Source organism: Melanerpes formicivorus, unplaced genomic scaffold (assembly GCF_026170545.1).
Source record: "Melanerpes formicivorus ecotype bairdi unplaced genomic scaffold, bMelFor1.0.p_v2 SCAF_4, whole genome shotgun sequence".
Classification (NCBI taxonomy): Eukaryota; Metazoa; Chordata; class Aves; order Piciformes; family Picidae; genus Melanerpes; species Melanerpes formicivorus.
In genome coordinates, this window is record NW_027142356.1 from 26361439 (window position 1) to 26375672 (window position 14234).

Below are 14234 nucleotides of genomic sequence, written 5' to 3' on the forward strand. Positions count from 1 at the left end.
GCATTTCATGTCTTCTGCTCTGCATGGGCACAGGTCAATATTTTATTCCTGAGTTAATGGGTGTCTTTAAATTTATTTTGTAGCCTTGCCAGTGAATTCTAAGTAACTTGGAATCATAGAATCATTAAGGGTGGAAAAGACCTTTAAGGTCATAGAGTCCAAACTTGTGTTTCCCTTTGAAATCTGGTCTGAAGCAGAGAGAGGGCTGAAAATGATTATGGAGGAAAGATGCTAATTCTTAAACCCCTACAAATGGTGTTTCATCCCCTGACCCCTGCTTTGAATTTTTTAAGGATCCCTAAATAGGAACTTTTTAAATGAAAGCAGTAGGAGCAGAAGTGTGGCTCGGCATTATGAGCCAGATGTCAGTGGTGGTACCTCAGGTGTGCTGTTCCCCTAACACCCACTCAGTTTTCCCTGTGGCCCCTCTTTAAAGGGGACCTGGGGGGGCAGAAACAAGCTGAGATCAATCCCCAGCCTCTGGCATCTGTTTGCTGAGGGCTGGAGCCCTGCTTTGAGTTGAAGTTGTGTGAGCTGAGGAACGGAGGCAACGTGATGTTGGGAGCAAGCCTGGATCTTGGGAACATGTTGCTCAAGCCACCAGAAACTAGACTGCTTTCCTTGTGCCAAACCAAAGTCAAAGGCCTGTGGGTTTTAGAACATATTTGAAAAAGGAATAGCGTTAAAGAGTAAGCTGGATGTAATGATTTAGAACCTGTTGCTATTTGTACCATCAGCTTTGACTTGGGCCTTACCCCTGAGGCCTTGCATTGTGAGGAGCTGAGTGTGTGCATCAGTGAGGTGACCAAAATGTGTCTTGAAGTGTGGCACTGAAAAGGGTTTGTGGAAGAAGGAGTGCTGCCACGCTTTGTTGGCTTGGGGGGAAGAGGAGGTAGTAGCTTTCTCCTAATAGATTCTTTTCTGGCTTTTCCAGAGTTTTGTGGGAGAGTCTGGATGGGATAGTCTGGATGTTGCATGAAGCATTTTAACTAGGATCTGCACATAGATGCTGCTCTATGTCTGTAGCTTGGAACAGAGAAAAACAAAAGTTCAATGCCCTTTTTCCTTTGTTTCTTTTAATTTCTGACTTGATGTGGCTTAACATGGAAGGGGAAGACTTTCATGTAGAGTGGAGGAGGATGCTGGGTGTGGAAGAAAGCCATGGCTTTTACTTTTATGCTTTCAAGCTTCATAGAATGACATAGTTTAGAAGAGACTTTTAAAGGCCATCCAGTTCCAACACCCCTGCCATGGGCATGGACACCTCCCACGAGACCAGATTGCTCAAATCATTGTCCAACCTTGCCTTAAACCCTTCCAGGCAAAGAGCATCCACAACCTCCCTGGGCAACCCATTCCAGTGTCTCACCATGCTCACCAGAAAGAATTTCTTCCTAATCTGCCCTCTTCCAGCTCAAAGCCATTCTCCCTCATCCTGTCACTGCAAGCCCTTGTCAAAAGTCCCTCCCCAGCTCTCCTGTAGCCTCCTTCAGGTACTGGGAGGCTGCTCTAAGGTCTCCCTGGAGCCTTTTCTCTGGGCTAAGTAGCCCAAGCTCTCTCAGCCTGTCCCCATAGGGGAGGTTCTCCAGCTCTCTAATTGTCTTTGTGGTTCTGCTTAGGATCTGCTCCAATGGTTCCATGCCCCTCTTATGCTGGGGGCACCAGAACTGGACACAGATGTAAGACTCCAACTTCTGGTACAGAGAGAGAGAAGATAGTGGGCATGGACTTAATTCTGGGACATCTGGCCCCAGATGAAGCTCTTGGTGGTGATTAGGTCCATCTTGAAATCAGCCTTTTGGGCAAAGACATAACTGCTGTGGTTTCATACCTGCTCTGAATGGTTAACAGATGATGGCCTCATACACTGTTTTACTTGCAGCTCATTTTCTTCCTGTGGTGTGGCTGTGCAGGTTTGCACACTCACTGATGTTTGATGTCTCATGTGACAGTTCTGGGTGTTGAAAGGTTAAAGCTGCTAGTGGGGCTTGTGAAGACAGAGGAATTGTTCTTAAGCCCAGTATTAGTCATGTAAGCTACTCACAGAGTAATTTGGCACTAAATCCTGACTTGTTTTGTTGGCTAGATGCCACCAATTTAGGCAGCTTTACTTGAGTGCCTTGTAACTGGGCTGCAGAACTTGTCAAAAATTACATCACAGGGCTTCTTCCTCTCGATCTCCTGCTTTCTTCTGTAAACCTGGACCAGAGGAGTGGAAAATAGTCAAGAGAGCAGAAAACACAGATCACCTTTGTACAGCTACTGGAGCAGATCTTTTTCTACAAGGGAAAATCTGAAGAAATTAGAATTTGCTACTAAGCTCTGCATTAGAAATTCTGCATCTCCGTGCAGAAGATAAGAGTGCTCTCCTGGTGTGCCTGCCAAAGTTGAGTGTGGAGCTGTGTCATACTTGGATCTCTTTTACAGCTGAAAGAGGCTTTAAAAGGTAATAAATGTTACCAGTTAGGCTTCTGCTTTTGTGTAGAAGGTTATCAGGCACTGCAGAGAACAACATCAAAACTAAAGGAGATTCTTTCTCTCTCTTGAGCTCAAGTCCTCTTCAGGTAAGTGTATAGAAGTAGAATCATAGAATCAGAGTGGTCTGGATTGGCAGGGACTGTAAAACCCCTTGCCATAGGCAGGACGCCTTCCACTAGACCAGCTTGCTCAGGGCCTCATCAACTTGGCCTTGAACACCTCCAGGGAGGGAGCATCCACAGCCTCCTTGGGCAACCTGTTCCAATGTCTCACCACCCTCACTAGAAATAATTCCTTCCTAATCTCCCGTCTAAATCTTCCCTTTTACAGCTTCAATCCATTGCCCCTTGTCCAGTAACTACAAGCCTTCATAAAGTCCTTCCCCAGCTTTCTTGTAGGCCCCCTTTAGGTACTGGAGCCAGTGGCTTCCTCAGCTCTAGCTTTTTAGATAGTGTCACAGTCCCTGTGGGATCTGCTTGACTGTTTAGGGTGGTTTTTCTTGGGTTTTGTCATGATTGTGGTTCTTGGTCTGAACTTGGTAGAGCTGAAAGCCACTGACAAGGTAAACAGTGAGAGAAATTCAAGGCATCACCAGTCTGATGAAGGAAGTGGGCAGGAGGAGGTTGGAGCCCTTACCCATTAGCTATTTTCATGAACCTAATTGAAGCAAACTTTCCTTTTTGATGCTTGCTATTCCAAGGAGCCATGTCAAGTACAAGAAAAATTCCATTTGCAAAAACTGCAGCTACACTTAGTTAAGCCCTGGATTTCTGTTGTGAATTTGCTGCCTGCTGGTGGTTTGATTTGTTGTTTGTGGGGGTTTTTTTTGTGTTTGATGTTGGTTTTGCAGTGTTTGGTGGTTTGGTTTTTTGTGTGTGGCTGTTTTGGTTTTGGGTTGGTTGGTTGGTCTCTTTTCTGTTTTCTTCTCCATAGCTCAGCTTTATACCCACCTGACTGTGATACCCGTGATCAGCTTAAGTGTCTCCAAAAGGACAACATGTGATTACTGGTTATCTTTTTTTGATAGAGACCAGTTAAAGATATGACCACAGCAAGTCAAGCCAGGCTGATTGGTGCCCATCCTGGAATAGTTTTGGTTTTATTCCCTGTTGGAGGAAAATCGCCCTTCCAGTGTTAATAGAGCAGATTACATTGGGTTGGTAGGGACCCTCAAAGGTCATCTTGTCCAACCCCCCTGCAGTCAGCTCCAACTAGATGAGGCTGCCCAGGACCACATTAAGTCTGATCTTGAATGTCTCCAGGGATGAAAAACGAGCACTTACACTGGCCATGCACAAAGGCAGATGCTATGAGGACCTTGGTAGGAAGTGCTTTTGATTACTTGAATGTGATTGTTGCTCATTCAGCCTCAGAAGAGAGTTCCCCTGATTGATATTTTTAATGAGCTAGGGGAGAGGATTCCAACTGCCTGCCTGCCTATCTACCTACCAACCCTCAGGGTAGAGAGCTAAATCACTGTGAAGCATTAGAAGTAAAAGAGGTTATCTAACTAGACACTTCCTCTGGTGTATTGGCTATACAAGTATGTACACATCACACTGCTTTTTACTTCTCTGTTTTCCTGCAAAGCTCATATCAGCAGGCTTGAGTAACTCTTCTCTAGCTGCAGCCTGAGAGCAATGTAACACTGCACAATTTGCTTGCCACCTTCAGCCACTGAAACAGATCCCATCTCCTTTATTTGTATTTTTTGTTATTTCTACCCTAAGAATATGAAGAGAGCATATATGGAGGAATAGGTGCTTGTAGACACTCAGGCTTGCAGATTATACCAAGCAGAGTGGTGCAGTTGATAAGAGTGAAAAATGGGATGAAGGCTATCCACAGGGAGCTAGGCAGGTTGGATGAGTGGGCTAGGGACAATCTCATGAGGTTCAGTAAGGCACAGTACAAGGTCCTGCACCTGGATGGGGCAACCCAGGCTGGGGGATGATGAGATTGAAAGTGGCCCTTTGGAAAATGACTTGGGGGATGGATGAGAAGCTGGATATGAGCTAGCAATGAGCACTTGCAGCCCAGAGAGCCAATGGCAGCCTGGGCTGCATCAAAAGCACCATGGCCAGCAGATGAAGAGAGGTGATTCTGCCCCTCTGCTCTGACCTTCACCTGGAAGGAACACTGTGTCCAGCTCTGGGGTCACCAACATGAGAAGAATGTGGACCCAATGGAGCAGGTCTAGAGAAGGGCCACAAAGATGATCAGAGGGCTGTGGCATCTCTCCTATGAAGGACAGGCTGAGAGAATTTGGGCTGTTCAGAATGGAGAACAATAGGTCCAGGGAGACACTAAAGCACCATTTCAATATCTGAAGGGGACCTACAGGAAAGCTGGGGAGGGACTGTTTAGAAGGGTCTGTGGTGATGGAATGAGGGGCAGTGGTTTGAAACTGGAGCAGGGGAGATTTAGGTTGGAGTGCTTTAAGTCCTGTTCCTGGAGACATTCAAAATCAAATTTGACATGGCTCTGAGCAAACTGATTTAATTGGGGATGTCCCTGCTGACTGTAGGGAGGTTGGACAAGATGACCTTTGAGGGTCCCTTCCTCCTGGGTGCATTATGTGATCATGTGCATGGGGGTAGGGCTGTATGTGTGTGTATATGTATTGCTATGGGCTGATGTCTGGGGTAACCTGTAAGGGAGACCTGTGAGTATACTGCTTGCTTATAAAATAAGCAGAGGACTTTGGGGAGCAGAACTTAATGGGATCAGGGGAAATATTGGATCCTGGGTGCTATCTTGAAGTCCTCTCCATCAGAATAGAAGTGACATAATCAATACGTAGCTCTTTGGCTGGTAATGTTTCAGATTTAACCAAAATCACATTAAATGGAATAGATTTTATTGCTGGCTCAGGCAGTGAGGGTTATATTTAACTGAACTCTCTGGAAGCCAACTCTTTGGGAGCTGCCAGCTCGTCACAAAAGGATGCTGCTGGTAGCTGTAACCAAACAAATCATGATATCGTTTCTTTGTCATTACTGACACGGGGACCTGCTTTGTAATGAACTCAGCACAAGAAGTTCTGGTGCTGTGCATCCTGTTTGCTCTGCCTAATTCTTTCATTGATTTCTCTGCCCAGCTGGCCCTGGGGGAGCCTTGTTGTGCCTTGCTTGTCCTAGGATACCTTTGCAAGAAACAATCGCCTTACCATTGATTTGTAAGCAAAACTGCAGACCAGCGTATTGGGAAGGTCAGGGTCTGGAGTGAGTCTGCAGCTGTGGGGAGCATCTGTAACAAGGAGAGGTTTTAGCAGGAGCAGATGTTTTTACCACTGCTGCAAACAATACCAAATTACTCTTCTTCCTAGTAACAAGTGAGAGGAAGAGAGGAAATGACTTCTTGTTGCACCAGGGAAGGTTCAGGTTGGATATTAGGACAAACTTGACTGAAAGGGCTCTCAAAGACTGGAACAGGCTGCCCAAGGAGGTTGTTGGATCACTATCCCTGGAGGTGTTTCAATGAGGCAGTAATGTGGTACTAGGTAGGGTTAGAGAACAGTTGGACCAAATGATTTCAAGCATCTTTTCCAACTGAGCTGATTCTGTGATTCCATCCCAGTTGTGACATTTGCTGAGTTACCACTTTCTCTACCTTTGGAGCCACGCTGAAGAGGATAGTGCTAAAGTCTGATTGCAAGGTGGAAGCTGCACTTCTTACTCCATGATTTTTAAAGGTCTTTTCCAACCAAAAAGATCCTGTACTTTTAAGTTCAATACCCTAACCAGGTCAGTCTGTATTGGCAATCTATAAGCAAGCAGACTCCAATGATTGCTTCTATTAATTACTGAAAAAGATACTAATACTTGTATTTGGAAGGCCTCAGAAGCCAGTCCTCCTGACTGCAAAACTCTCTTAAATTACATTATTATTTTTTTTCAAGGAAAAAAACCAACAACAAACCAAACCCAAACCCCCAAACAAAGCAACCCAAACCTCACCACACAAACAAAACCCAAACGAAAAGCGCTTACGCTCTGGAGATGCTGTCATGAGGGAGGCCTCCTAGGTAACATATGTTCACACTTCCCACACGTTGTGTAAATTTATCTACCTCAAGTATTTAATCTTCTCAGAAGTCATACTTTCCTCTCTTCTCCAGACAAGAAAGCTGGAATCCTCTCCTTCCTTAACAACAAAACCCCCCCAAAACAAACAAAAAACTAAACCCACCTGTAGCTTGGCAAAGACTCAGCTCCAGGTTGTTTGGGTTGGGATTGAGGTTGGTCCAATTTTCAATTTTGCATAAAAGCTGCAAATGTTTGGTGGTTTTCTTTCTTTCCGTTTTGAGTTCTGAATGATCTCATTTCCCCCCCCCCCACTCCCCAAGAACATTCCTAAGAAGTTACTCAGTCGAGTAGCAGGGAAAATTTCAGCCATAAATAAAGCAACACATGAAACTGTAAATAATGTTTGGACAGCTTGGGCTGAGGGTTTCCCAAAGGGAAGAAAGGATTTTGGTGGGGAACTGGCCTGTGTTGTGCTGGAAGCTGGGGATGTTGCTTTGGAGCATGCTGCCATGTGTGCAAAGTGCTTCCAGGTTCTTGCATGTTAGGATGTGTCCTCTCTTCCCCAAAGGACTCCTAGAAAAATTGGCTTTTGGGATAGCAAAGTAAATCACATTGATTAGAGGATGGGAAGGGGGAAAAGTGCAAGTGGAGAATGAAAGCAGCCAGATACTTGAGGCAGAGTGGCTGGAAAGATGCCCAGCTGAAAAGGACCTGGGGGTGCTGGTTGACAGATGGCTGAAGATGAGCCAGCAGCATGCTCAGGTGGCCAAGAAGGACACCAGCCTGCTGGCCTGGATCAAGAACAGTGAGGCCAGCAAGAGTACACTGCGCTGGTTAGGCCACATCTTGAGTACTGTGTCCAGTTCTGGGCCCCTCAGTTTAGAAAGGTTGTTGACTTGCTGGAGCGTGTCCAGAGAAGGGCAACGAAGTTGGTGAGAGGTTTGGAACGCAAGCCCTATGAGGAAAGACTGAGGGAGCTGGGGTTGCTTAGCCTGGAGAGGAGGAGACTCAGGGGTGACCTTATTGCTCTCTACAACTACCTGAAGGGAGGTTGTAGACAGGCAGATGTTGGTCTCTTCTCCCAGGCAGCCAGTACCAGAACAAGAGGCCACAGTCTCAGGCTGCACCAGGGGAGGTTTAGGCTGGATGTTAGGAAGAAGTTCTATACAGAGAGAGTGATTGCCCATTGGAATGGGCTGCCCAAGGAGGTGGTGGAGTCGCCGTCATTGGAGGTGTTCAGAGGGAGACTTGATGGGGTGCTTGGTGCCATGGTTTAGTTGTTTAGGTGGGTTGGATTGGTTGATGGGTTGAACGCGATGATCTTGAAGGTCTCTTCCAACCGGGTTTATTCTATTCTATTGTACCCCTTTACTCAACAGTGGTGAGGCAGCACACCAAAAACTGGGTTTGATTTTGGTCCCCACACTCCAAGAAAGACATTGAGGTGCTAAAGTGTGTCCAGAGAGCACAACAGTGCTGATAAAGGGTCTGGAGAACAGTTCTGGTGAGGAGCAGCTGCGGGAGCTGGGGTTATTTAGGCTGGAGAAGAGGAGGCTGAGGGAAGACCTCACTGTCCCCCACACCTCCCTGACAAGAGATTGGAGTGAAGATGGCACTAGGGAGAAGATACTAATAACAGGTGATAGAATGAGAGGAAATGGCCTGAAATTGTGCCAGGGGAGGTTTATGTTGGAGATTAGAAAAAATGTCTTAGCTGTGAGATTGGTCAGGAATGGGAACAGGCTGCCGAGGGGGTTGGTGCAATCACCATCTCTGGAGGTGCTCAAGAAAGGTGTGGTCATGGCACTCTGGGACATGGTTTGGTGGCCATGCTGGTGTTGGGTTGATAGTTTGACTCAATCTTAGAATTGTTTCAGTTGGAGAAGACCTCTGTGATTTGTACTCAGTGATGTATAAGACCCTGTGCTGAGTGTGAAACCGCAGCTGTATCTCGGGGCTTGGTGGTGGTGGGGAAAACTAAGGGAGCAACATATGTCAGTGACAGATTGTTAACCTCAGCATTTAATTCCTGGCATTTTGTGGGTTTATAGGATTTGCTGATAAAAAGACAAGGAGGAAGGGTTAGATGCACAGTAATTTCCTCAGTGTTGTTCCTGAAGGTGGGGGGGAGGGGGGAAAAAAAATCATCCTCTCATCTTCTATTTGAAGCGGCCTTTAAAATGGTGTAGTTTTTCATTAGGAGGAATATCTGAGAGTTAGCACACTTCCCCTCCTTTTAAAAGCAATGTCCATTGGTGCTGGGGAAATATTCAGCATTAAATGAGCTCCTTATTTGAACTTGACTAGTAGTCAGCATGGAGGTGTCAAGTGAAGGAAGAAAGACTATGTGGACTCAGGAGTTGTTTAAATGTGCATGCTTACAAAGATCTGAACAGCCGCAGCCTACCTGCTCTGTAAAGATGTGTAACAAGTCATGGTTTAACACCTTCTGAGAAACATGACAATGAGGATATCACAAATGTAATCTTGGATAGCAATTAGGTGTTATTAACCAGCCAGGGGATGTAAAAATGCTGTGCTGCCTCACTGTGTCTTTTCTGTAGAGTCACACAATTGCTTTGGGTAGAAATGCCTCAAAGATAAAGTCTGACCTTCAGCCTAACACCACCATGGCCACTCATCTCTTCAACACCTTCAGGGATGGTCACTCCACCTCCCTGGGCAGCCTCTTCTCTGACCACTCTGAAAGGGAAGAAACTTCTCCAAATCTCCAACCTAAGCCTCTGCTGGGTGAGGGGAGTCTGGTCTGTGTCAAAATCCATCTATGCTTCAAGGCAATTAGGTGTCCGAAATGAACAGGGTAGAAGCACGTGTCTCTTACTCTCTTTAAAACATGTTTGAGTGTCACATGTCCCTGAAGGGGGGCTACAGCAGAGCTGGGGAGGGACTTTTTACAAGGGCTTGTAGTGATAGGATGAGAAGGAATTGATAAAACTGGAATAGGGAAAATTACACTGGGAATTAGGAAGAAATTCTTTCCAGTGAGGGTGGTGAGAGACTGGAACAGGTTCACACAGGGAGGTTCTGGATGCCCCTTCCCTGGAGATGTTCAAGGTCAGGCTGGATGAGTCCTTGAGTAATCTGGTCTAGTGGGAGGTGTTCCTGCCCATGGCAGGGGAATTGGAACCAGGTGACGTTTAAGCTTGTTTTGAACACAAATCGTTGTGATACGAAGCACAGATTGTGGTGCTGGTGCATCCAGTCTCACAGCATAGGTGTGAGTGGAAGGGAGAGAAAGAGGCATACCCTTCATGTGGTTTGTTGGGCTTGAAGAAAGGCAAGAAACAAATGTTCTTGTGTGGTCCTGTGGCAAATTCATGATAACTTGAGAGGTTTGCCCTTTTTTGGCCTGTGTATGTAGGGGCGTTTAGGGGGTGACTACATGGCTGATTGGCATAAACTGTATTATGGTTAACTGTGTTGTGGTGCTCTCCTGAGTGATGCTTGTGTTCACATCCCTAAGTGCCATAAAGAGGGCCTTGTTTTCCCCATCTGGGGCAAGGTGGAGCTGGTGCATGGAGGGGCTGTAGTATACTACCTGGGACAACAGGGCAGGGAAATGTAAGCATTTCCAAGCTTGCATCTCTTCTGGTATTAGTGACTCTGTTCTTTCTGGATAAACTTTGCCTGGATGAAACCTCTTGCCTGAGGCTTTCATTGGGATTAGCCAGCAAGCAGCCCTCTTTGCCTGTTGAGGACCAAATCCAGACTCTTGTGGTGAGATTCTGTCCCTAAAAGGGACTTACTGACTTCTCTGGCCTGTGTGTGTGAACAGGCACACATGTACCTGCATACCTTTTAAACTGCAGATGGTTGATAATTGCTGCTGGCTTCTGAACTCAAGGGGAGGATGGAAGGGCAAAGAAAACCAATACTAGGAGAGTAAAAGGCCCACCCTACCTTTCAGCATCTGTCTCTGAAAAACAACAAAAACCCCTGCATGCTTACAGGGCTTACTTGGCATTAATGAAGCATTGACAAATGTTTTTTCAGCTGGGTTAGGACTAATGAAAGCTGTTGGTTTTGGAAGCACATGTGTGCAGAGCTGCGTGCTGCTTGAGTTCAGCTCCTTGCATTGCTTGCTTTCTGGGAGGGCTTATGGAGGGCTATAGCTAAATGGTTGCTTGGCCCTAAAGCACCCACTGTAGGTGATGTTTGAAGATAATAGAATGTCTAGACTTCTGGTCTAGCTTAGGCTTGCTGTTTGAGGAGATGCTGTTGTGGCTGTGTGGTGTTCTCAGCTGAATGAAAGGATGAGAACACAAATAATGTGTTTGGACAGAAAAGACCTTTAAGATCGTTGTCCAACTCTACAAAGTCTGGTTCTAAACCATGGCCATCAGCACCACAGCTCTGTTTCTTCAAAATATTTGTAGGGATGGGGATTCAACCACCTTTCTGGGGAGCCTCTTCCAGTCTTTGAGAATCCAGACTCTTCACCAGCTTCATTGCCCTTCTCTGGACCCACTTCAGCCCTTTAATGTCCTTCTTGGAGCAAGGGGACCAAAACCAAATGCAGGATTTAAGGTGTGGCATCACCAGTATGCACTACAGGGGGACAATCACTTCCCTGAGCCTGTTGGTCACTCCTTGTGGATTTCATCTGTTGATTTGACTTAATCATGTCAATCCAGTGAGGCAAAAGGAATAAATTTTAACTTGTGAGTTTTGAGAACAAGAGGAATAGGAGGATTTCTTTCCTTCTGTCTGTTCCTCCCATCTTCCTCTTTGTTTCTGAAAGCAGCCCTCTTACCTGTGCCTGCAAAGTGTTGCACTGGAACTCCAGTCCTGGGAAAATGCTGATGGCAGTGGTACCTGTAGAAGAAGAGGAAGTAGCTGGAGTGATCAGCAGGGTAAAGATTAAGAACTCTTTGGTTTGGGGGTGGTAGGTTTTTGTTGTTGGTGGGTTTTGTTTCTTTTCCTTAAAGGGGAATTTATTTTGCACGTGTCTAGGTTTCTGGTGGCTGTAGGAGTCTGCTGCTCCTACAGAGAGGCAGCTGTAAGTTGTGAGTGGGAAGACTGACCCTGATTTATTCACCTTAGCTGTGCCTGCAGAATCTGCCTACTTCTGATCTCCAAAGACTCCTCCTTGTTGTGAAAGCTTCAAAGGGATATAGATCTATGTGGCAAGGAATATACTTACCTCTGCATACCTAGTGGTCATGGAGGTGTTGAGTAGAAGGTTGAACTTGATCATCTTGGAGGTCTTTGCTGAATACCTAGGTGCCCAGCAGAGTGAGACCACTTGGGCAGTACTAGACTGGCTTTTCTCACATCCCCTTTCTGGGTACCACTGACAGGCCTGATGTTGGCATCTGGGAGATGAAAGGCTAATCCATCTTTGAAGTGCTATTTTCAGGTGGGAAGATAATGCCACACGCAGAATCCTAAAAGGGTAGGGGTTGGAAGGGACCTCTTGAGCTCCTTGAGTCAAACCCCCCAGCCACAGCAGGGACCCCTAGGGCAGGTCACACAGGAATGCATCTAGATGAGTTTTGAAAGTCTCCAGAGAAGGAGACCTCACAGCCTCGCAGGTAAACCTGCTCCAGGGCTCCAGCAAAGATTTTCCTTGTCTTGAGGTAGAAATTCCTGTGTTTCAGTTTGTATCTATTGTCCCTTGTCCTATCACAGGACACCACTGGAAAGAGCCTGGCCCCTTCTTCTTGGAAACAACCCTTCAGATACTGGTAAACATTCATAAGATGTCCTCTCATCCTTCTCTTCTCCAAGCTAAACAGCCCCAGCTCTCTCAGCCTTTCCTCATCAGACAGATGTTCCAGTCCCTTCACCTGTATAGCCATCACTGAGCACTTTCTAGCACATCCTTGTCCCTCTTGAACTGAGGAGCCCAGAACTGGACAGAGTACTCTGGATGTGGTCTCATCAGGCCAGAGTAAAGTGGGAGGAGAACATCCTTTGACCTGCTGACCACACTCTTCTTAATGTAGCCTAGGAGACCATTTGCATTCAGGGTCACAAGAGTACATTGCTGTGCAATGGATAACTTATTGTCCACTACAACTCCAAGGTCCTTCTCCATGGAGCTGCTTTCCAGTCAGGCCAGCCCTTAACCTGTATTGGTGCACGGTGTTGTTCCTCCCCAGGTGCAGGGCTCTACCCTTATTCTTGTTGAACCTCATGAAGTTTCTCTTTGCCCAGTTTTTCAGTCTGGTCAAGACAATGACTTGGGAATTTCTGGTTTCTGGAGAGCTCAATCTGATTCTGCTCCCTTGCACTGAATTTAAGACCCAGTGAGTAAGCGTAGTTTTGATGATGTGTTGTCTGTGTTAGTGATGAAAGTACACCAGTGGTTGGCAAGGCTTTGAATGTCACAGTAATGTGCTCTGTCTAAACAGAGAGATGATTTGCTTTGGCTAATTATTCTAGGGATGAATTGGTGACAAACAGTCAAGAGGTGGTGGAGGAGAAAACATCCATTAATGGCAAAGCTTAATTGTTATGGCTACTATTGATAGTGGCCAGCAGTGGACTAATGGTTGCTCAAACAGATTGGGGGGTGGGGTGGTGGTGTAGTTAGTTATTTTCAGGTCTCAGATTTGGTCTGACAGCATCTTCTATCAAAGTCTTAGGGGTTTTTTTCCCCTTCTTCCCCCCACCCCACCCCTTCCTGTGCTTTTTTTAGTCATTTGGCAATAATTTACTACCTTGCTTAGCTCTTTACTCAGTTGTCTCCCACTCCGGAAAGCCAGGCTTCTTAAGTGCTTCTATGATGCCAAGTTAATTGCCCGAAAATAAGTGCTTGAAGATGGATCAAGTATTGTCTCATCAGCATTCAGCATCTCTGCCAGAGCATGGGAGGGGGGGAGGGAGGCCACACCAGGAAGGTTTGATGAAAAGAGGTGAGGAACAAAGGAAAGCAGGGCTGTCCTGCAATGGCCCTGGCTAGGGCAAGCCAGCAAAGCTTTCCTTGGATGCAGCTGAATCCCAGCTGTACATGTGGGTTGTGCTGTAGAATCTCAGAAGAATCACAGAGTGCCAGATTGGAAGGGACCCCAAGGACCATCTGGTTCAACCTTTCTAGTTGAAATGAGCTGCCCCAGCACCATTTCATGCTGAGTCCTAAAGCTCTCCAGTGTAGGGAAGTTCACTGCTTCCCTTGGGAGAGGATTCCATGGTCTGTTTCCACAGGGAAACATTTTCTTCTGGTTCAATGGGTATCTCCCCAGCAGTAACTTGTCCCCATCACCCCTTGTCTTTTCCTTGTAAAAAGAGAGTTTCCATCCTCCTGGTAGCCACCCTTTGTCCTGGTCCATAGTAATAAGGTCTTCCCTAAGCCTTCTCCTCTCAGTGCTGCAGACTGGCAATGGGTGGGATTTATTTCCCCTGTCCAAAACTGAGAGGGGACACTCTCTTGGGTGGTCATATCATTAAGTTTTTACTAAAGCAGAAGTTGAAGCATGCCCTTACTTATTGAGGCAATCCTGGTGTTTCCACTGCTTAGTTTTCTCTGCCTCTCCCTGGAGCAAGGAGGGAAGTCAGTGTTCCTGGCTTGTTGCAGTGGGAATGATTTATAGATCACCAGGCTGTCTCAGAGGTACATCTGAAATGCAGAGATAGGCAAGAGTGATTGTACAGGTTAGAAGTGGGGGACATCAGAGGAAAAATCACAGCTGGGGCCTGAAATTCCACTTCTCTGTTGGTGTGTAATGCAGTGAGATGCAGCACAGGGCTGAATATACCACAAGA

At 46.3% G+C, this 14234-nt stretch overlaps 1 protein-coding gene across 28 annotated transcripts in view; it reads left to right on the forward strand.

The window, feature by feature from the left end:
• Positions 1 to 14234, forward strand: part of ADGRL3 (adhesion G protein-coupled receptor L3) — a 614635-nt gene that overhangs the window by 158713 nt on the left and 441688 nt on the right. The window contains exon 1 of one of the 28 annotated variants that reach the window (XM_068137396.1): positions 2545 to 2564. The exons of the other annotated variants lie outside the window; for them this stretch is intronic. The gene's annotated coding sequence lies outside the window, so the exon portion shown is untranslated. Of the gene's footprint in view, positions 1 to 2544; positions 2565 to 14234 lie in introns of those variants that run through there. 28 annotated transcript variants of the gene reach the window in all.